The sequence below is a fragment of the Pieris napi genome, chromosome 7, assembly GCF_905475465.1.
Source record: "Pieris napi chromosome 7, ilPieNapi1.2, whole genome shotgun sequence".
Taxonomy (NCBI): Eukaryota; Metazoa; Arthropoda; class Insecta; order Lepidoptera; family Pieridae; genus Pieris; species Pieris napi.
In genome coordinates this window covers 2,393,728-2,401,752 of record NC_062240.1, presented here as the reverse complement: position 1 = coordinate 2,401,752, position 8,025 = coordinate 2,393,728, and the positions used below count along the sequence as shown (strand labels likewise).

Genomic DNA, 8,025 nt, shown 5'->3' with positions numbered 1-8,025 from the left:
TCTTTTGTTCTCGATAGAAAAAATGTTTTCTTATAAAATCCTTTAAAATTATTTTAATACGGCTTGTTTTCTTTTGGCCTCGAGTCTTCATATCTTGAGGCTATCGCGGTCTAATTAAAGAGTTATAATAAAATTCTTTATAAAATATTTATTTGATAGAAACTGAATCTCTGAAAATTCATTTAAAATTTTCAAGAGAGCACTTATACATTCAAAAAGCGCTTGCCTCTACAACGACTTTTTTCTATCCATTATATTTGCCATATTTTTTAATATTTCTCTATTTTTAATGATACTCATTTATCTGTACGTCTATCACGTAAGAGTCTTTAAGCTAATTAAAGTCATTAAATAAAATATAAATCAGAATATATAATCACGTTGCGGTTAAAATAAATATAAAAGGTCGTTACAGCGACGTGATGTTTGCGGCAAACATTCATAATTACCGGTTAAGTAACAAATGTGAGTGGCGTGCAGCGCCGTGCGTGGCTTTTCATCGCCCGAACAAAGTCACTGCGCAACAAGTGACGTTTTCTCGGACTCAGCCTTTTACTTAAGATGAATGTATTTTCTCGCCCTAAAACACACCGCATCCGAACTTCGTTAACAATTCTAAAGGCTTAATTAAGAATCGTTCACTTTACGATTTTCGCATCTTGTGTCCTCTTGACAAACTGTTCGTGTGAGTTTATTTACTTTTCACCACTTTTAAATTAGGAACATGGGTACGCATGCGTGAAAGGAGAGAGACAGGAGGGGAAAGGGACAGTAGACAGTTCTACTCGCTCCGACCAATCGATTAGTCGCATAACGATAGCGGCTTCTTAAATGCAGATGTGTCGTACACGGCGACGTTAGTCGGTGAGCAGGGCTCGACCGGACCACCCGAGCATGGCTCCGATGTGGCGACGTCTTTCACACGCGTCTCTTTGTAATAACAGAGTTATTAAGCCAGTTTAAATTAACGCTTTCCAATGCGACCGGTCTAAGCACTGTGAATTAAAATAAACTGTAACTCGATATACCATAGGCTAATGCAAAATTCATTACGATTCTATTTGTGTCTCATAAGATGAATTAAGAAATGAAGTGAACAAAGGAATATAATTGAAGGTAAATTTAAAATAGTACCTTCTACATATCAATTGCAAACTCATTATTTTTGCATGGCTTCATGATTGTTCTTTTGAGTCCATTTCATACCAGTGAATTTCATTTAGAAGATGTAAATGACTTACATAGTATTTTCTTATTCATCTAAACACAAATAATTGTATTGTATGTCATTAAATACTATTGTATTTTCATTAAGGTGTATTCACCTTACGACAACAACAAAGTCACATAAAAATCATATTAAAATATTTATTATAAGAATTAAAAACTAAGAATAGAGGCTTTAATAATAAAATACATTACGTTACATTCATAAACTTAAGATCCACTAGAACGTGCTACGATCGAGGTACGACGTCTACGAAATTAAGTTTCGTAGCACTTTCGTAGACGGCTAAATAATTCCGTTAGAACGTATTAAAGGATGTCAGAATCTTCCGTTATCGTTATAGTTGTCACTTCATACGTGATATCTGATGTTATGAGTCCAATGTTACTGAACGCTTAACGATATGTCGATTCGTGGATGGATCGAATACTAATGACATTATTGGCAATATATTTTACAGCTGGCAAATTTTCGGTTATAACTTAGTATTGCACGTGCGCACATTTTCCCCCAATTTTAGTGCCTAGCGTGTTTACGATCAGGAATTCAGACAATGAAGCTTTTTATCATCTGTGCGGGTTATGGGTATTTTTATGAGGTGTCTATGTACATGTTTACGCTTATTACGTTACGTGCGCTGTTTGTTTTTAATTGGCTGAACTAAGGTTATAGTTGGCTATAAATTGTTTAGTGGTTTAATATAAGCGGAAATTGCAACTTGTAAGTTTTTAAAATATTTATTAGGGATCTGTTACGTAAACCAAATTCCATGAATCTTTAAATTAAAATCTCGAGAAGTAATATGAGAGAAGAAATATGTGTTTGCAATAGCACCGAAATGATACTATTTTTTATACAAAAAAAATATGTCAAATTTTAGGAGTGGATATGCGAATAAAGGTTATCGAAATTTTTCAAATGCCATGAAAAAATTGGTTAGAAAAATCTTTTAATTTAACTAAGGTTTATATTGAAATATATATAACATGATCATAAAAATTCGTTAATAATCATTAAGTTTAACTCAATGATTATTAGTCTGTTTTTCATAATGTCAAAACTATTTAAATTATATTATCTTCAATGCTAAAAATAGGTTAGGAGATTACTCATTAATCTTTATATTTTTTATTGTGAAATTCATAACGTTAATTTGTCTTACATCAAAGCAAATTTAACACGAAATAAAAGATGAGAAAATATTTGAAAAGTTATTGCGTAGAACCGTTATAATGTTTATCTTTTAGGATAAAATCCTGAGGGACTTTTGAGTAGGTTTGATGGATCGCTTAATATATAAATAAAAATATATTTGATTTACCGAAGCGGTTTGTTTGCATAAATCATATTATATTTCATTACTAGGTATTCTGAGAGCCTTATCTCGAAATGGACTCGTGTTTAGGTACCTATATAAATAATACTTTTGTTTCACCTTTAATTTGTGAATGGAAACAGAATCATACATTGTTGGTGTTGTATTTTAGTTAACAAGTTTGCCATACAAAGCTAGTAAAATGAGAGCACTATATCCCATTTAAGCGATATTTTAAGGCAAGGCAAGGTAATAAGTACTGATTAACAACTATACTTAGTTAGTACATGGCAGAGATACTTCTCTGCCATGTATTTATGTATTTGACTCATATAAAACTATATGTACTCAAATAGGTTTTTAAAACCGTTTTACTTAAAGAAATAATACCTGTATGACTTATTATATATCAAAAAATAAGTGTATGTAACTCTATTAATAGAGCAGTGTTGGCCTAGTGGCTTCAGCTTACGACTCTTATACCTGAGGTCGTAGGTTCGATCCCCGACCGTCCACCAATGGACTTTCTATCTATGTGCGTATTTAGCATTTGCTCGAACGGTGAAGAAAAACATCGTGAGGAAACCGACGTGTCTTAGAGCGAAAAAGTTGACGGCGTGTGTCAGGCACTGGAGGCTGATAACCTACTTGCCTATTAGATTTAAAAACAGATTCAGAAATCTGAGGCCAAGACCTAAAAGAGGTTGTAGCGCCACTGATTCATTTATTCATTTGACTCTTTGGTCGGTGCAAATCGGGTACAGTTAGAACTGTTTATTTAACATGAAGAACGGGTTACTATTGCTACATTGTAAGCATTGTTTAGGTACGTAAACAATTAAAAGCAATTAAGGCAATCTAAGACCAATAACGCGCTAAGCCTAGACGATCCCATGCTCTAAAACAGTAATTTACGCGTCCCACTGCCCAACCTCTATCCCAGCTACTGAAGTTGCTCGTACTAATTTTCGATTTTATGTCTACTCGTGGGTGTAACGAGCCGGCGGGAAATTTATAACCTCTGGAACGCCATCCAGCAAAGAATTGGGCGTTAATCTTGTGTGAAAATTCGCGCTTTCGCGTGAATTATGAATTTCCGTTTATGATTTTTAACGCGTTATTGTTTTTGAATTACAATTGTTTATCGTTATAACATTTCACTGACAGTTGCCTTATTGTTTTGTACAATTTATGTAAAAAGCTGTTGGAATCGAGAAATGTATATCAATTTTTGATATTAATGTTAGTTTCTGCTTTTGCCATTGTATGTATCCTTTTTCATTTGTACATTGCAAATATTTTAATAACATTGCCAATTTATGTATACACACCTACCATATTACCCTGATTAAATATGATCCGGTTATTGTCACCAGGAGGAGAGTGACGCTTCATTCCAGCATCTATTTTTCTAACATTATTTAGAAAATTCACCAATTTACCAATCCGCTATCTTAGAAAAACCTCATTATTACGCCCTAACCAAAAACCAGTATCAATCGTACACTATTTAAACTAATGCCGTAATAATCTATTTGGAACAGCCTCATAACTATATTTGCTTCAGCATCTACAATCTCCGGGCTTTATATCTTACTAAGTATTTATCTATGTATGATGTACTCTAAAACTATAAGATAGAAAAGGAAAAACACGTATAAAACTACGTATCACGAAATTATGCTTTTGTTCTATGCTAAAGACTCAGTTAATGGAAATAACGACTTTGCAGCGTTCGTATTTGTTTTACTTCCTAGTATTTTACAGCCGCGTCCTATATAAAATTCGCTTGTATCTTCAAGTTTCTGCAAAACTTAAGCGTAGGAAAAAGAATTCTTTGAATACAAAGAAGTGTCGTGTTGTAAGTTAAAGATAGGTTCTACAAATACTCTTTCGGACGCCATTTTAAATGCGATTTATTTAAACGGACAGACTTTGTGTATCTATTGTTAACTCTTTATTGCATGTACAAGATGGCTTGGGAATTTAATTCTAGGAAACATGGTTTTAGACTTTATATAGGTGGTTTTTTTAGCCGTTTTTATTTCTACTTGCATTCTGCATGCCGATCGAATGTGTAATTCGAATTTCAGTTACGGCTAGCAATTTTTCGTAACCAAATAGATACATGATATTTCTAGCGTTGTAATTAAAGAATTTTTTAAAGTGCTCACTTTTTACTGCATACTGCTTGTGTAATGTTGCAACATCCTATTAAAGATCACTTGACATCAGCAGTGTATATAGTTGGGGGTTTGGTGGGTTTAGAATACCCTCATATTTTGTATGCGCACGTAAAGCTGTCGGTCCTGTGCCTTCTCGCGTTCTTATGTCGGATATCCATCAATCATGTATGAATCGCGTTGAAAGTGCACTTGGGTCGCTGCGCACCTATATTTCCGGTATCTATAAATACGTAGCCAGTCTCTATAGATACACCGCAATCGAGAATGTATGTTGGCGAGGCGAAAAAGTTTCACTTATATAAGCAGAAAAATTGATGAGATAAAACTCTAAATTGCTTTATAAATACGCAGAACTTCAAACTCCCTCATACTTTCATTGAAGTTACGAACTAAAGCCAAAACAATATTTTCATATAAAGTTTTGATTAAGCGTTCTCTAAGTTGTAATAAAGCCTTATCTTGGAAGTAATAAAAATCGTGCCAAATGTGAAGGTAAACATCTTATTTTGCTTCTGTCTTTGATAATGGCGCAAACGCTTCCTCTACAAGTCAAGCGGGATTGTTTACCTGTATATGATTCTTTGTCTATTTTCGCTCCACAAACTTTGCTTTATTTGCTCCTGGCGATCGGTTCGCTCTACCATAACAAATGTTCGGTAATATTACTGTATGATATTGGCACATAATATAAACTATGGGAGCAAGTTTCTTTGTGTGTTATTTGAGAATTAATTACTTTCGGACAAAGGCAGGAAAAAGTATCATCGACAGACGTATACTTAGATTTGAGTGAATTCCTTTTTCGAAATCTCCGAAAAAGAGGTTTATTTACTTACTTTTAAACATTAGTTAATAAAATCTTAGGTCCCTTGTATGAACTAAGTAACATTCAAAACATTTTATTATCTAAGTTATACAGTTGATTAACATAATCAAATATAATAAAAAGGATCTATTGTTATTTAGAATTATTAAGTATATTTTGTACAGAAGGAATTTATTTAACCATACGCCACATTATTTTTTTAAGTTCAGTTTATATTAGTAGGTAATTTGCTTAAAGGTAGGATGTATAAATAAAATTGCAATACTTTGACCTTTCCATTCGAGCACGAGATGATTTATAAATAGCAAAGCAAGGGGACTGGTAACTGACAGACAACATAATGTGGGGGACACACAATATATATACCTCTACTTTAGTTGCTATAAATTATTATGATTAGATGATATTCAAGTTAGGCTTAAATATAAAAACATAAATGATGTATTGAACTTTGAGTTTGTAATCTTTATATATAAAAATGAAACCCGTTTTCCGTTGTCACGACATAACATGAAAACGGCTTGACCGATTTGTCTGATTCTTTTTTTAATTAAAAAAAAATTTAAATTTTTAATTCTTTGAAGTACGAGGAAGGTTCTTACGGAGAGAAAAATTAAAAAAAAATGAGTGAAAAAGTCTAAAAACAACGCTTTTCTATATTACCATACAAAATATTCGTAATAATATTTAAAGGCAATATAATAATAATAGAGAACTTTAATACCATATCATAAAGTTCAAGTGTTAGTGGAGGGGTTCCGGGAAGGTAAATTTTAATTTTTTGACATAATGTATTTGTTGTCTTATAAACTTTCTTTTTTTTATCTTAGCTAGACCGGTGTCCCGAATAGCAGAACAAGTATTTAAAAAAAATAAAGAATCGACTGTTAGGCGGTACGATGTTCGCCAGGCCAGCTATTTTTTATTTATTTAAAGCATGGCAATCAAATTTATGAATGTTTGGTAAAAATAACCGTATGTGTAACGAACAAGTTTCCTTCCATCAGCTTAGTGTCATGCCCAAATTCGTATTTAAATAAACTAAACTAACGTTCAGTGCCGGCTTCGAAAGGCAATACTTAGATAATATGGTATCACGAACTTTTTTTTAGATATTGATGTCTTCGTGGTTCTTCCTGTCATAGTTTCCGCAGCGTACGCGATATCGGGATTTTTATTGGTATTTTCACCTTGGTATTATCGAAGTGTTTATCCGAAACTAGAAAATATTCTATTCAGAAAAATTCAGTGATAATGTATTTATTTATTTATTTACTCATTTATTAACACTTCGTTGCATATAGATTAATATAGTACAATTGACATAATTAAATAAAAAGGAGAGCAACTGGCGGCCTTATCGCTTTCGAGCGATCTCTTCCAGGCAACCACTGTGAGAAAAGAAAAAAAAGTATTAAATTACATAAGGTAGGCAAGAAGTGCAAAAATACTATTACATATAGTTGTTCAGAAAAAGAAACTAAACAGGAACAAAAAACAAACTAAACTAATAAAGGATACATGAAAAAAAATTGTGCGAGTACTAGATGTACACACGTAAGAAGTGAAGCTTCTTTATGATCTTATTTTTCGAAAAATGATCTACTATATGCAACTTTACAGAAATTCGTTAAATTAGATAAAGTTTAACAAAAGGCTTTTATTATCATAGACCTGAATACAAATATTTAATTTTACCTTATTACTACGAAGATTATTATAGAATTTCATTAATTGTAATAGAATTATTACTATCATTGAAAAGCGTGACGATTTGCTATAAAATTTCTCCCATACGTCGATAAAGAACTTCCATTCCAACGCCGATAAAGAAGTTTGACTTCAAAAAGCAACATGGCGCGTAACCGAAAAATGTGACGCGTAACGAAAAAATGTTACACTATATTTTTTCCAACCCCGATAAAGAAGTTTCACTTCAAAAAGAAAAAAGAATAATAATAATAAAATGTAATATTATAACAGTGAAAAAAAATTTCAAATCGATCCAATGGAGCCTATTCAATAAAAACCAAACCAACCATTCCTGTTTATAATATTAGTGAAGATATACTTCCAAATAACACAACGACAAAGGCGAATCAAATATGTTTTAATGCAATCGTTGCAACTCTAACGGAAGCAGTTAAAACATAAATCTTGTTAACGTGGTGTGTTTTGTTCCCTATCAGAAATATTCAGAGGATACAGTTGTTATTCGAAGTCTCAATTCGAATTGCTCAATTTCGTATATTGTGTTTTTTCGTTGGTCTGAATGAATGGACTTTTATAAAGCCTGTTTGTAAAAAGAAAGATTTTCGATTGAAGTGCGTCTTTGAATTACAGTTACACTGTGAAAAACTTAGATATTTCTGGGATTAATTTAAAATATACGACAAGGTAACAGCCTAGAAGGGTCTCTCCTTTGTTCTGTTACACTAGTTATCAGTTATATCTATCACAGTATTTATAA

General features: G+C 32.5%; 1 protein-coding gene across 1 annotated transcript in view; it reads left to right on the top strand.

Moving 5' to 3' along the window:
- The first annotated feature begins 810 nt into the window (after nucleotides 1-810).
- LOC125051160 (protein O-mannosyl-transferase TMTC1-like) overlaps nucleotides 811-8,025 on the top strand; it is a 94,556-nt gene continuing 87,341 nt past the window's right edge. Inside the window, exon 1 of the mRNA XM_047651335.1 lies at nucleotides 811-1,116. The gene's annotated coding sequence lies outside the window, so the exon portion shown is untranslated. The remainder of the gene's footprint in view (nucleotides 1,117-8,025) is intronic.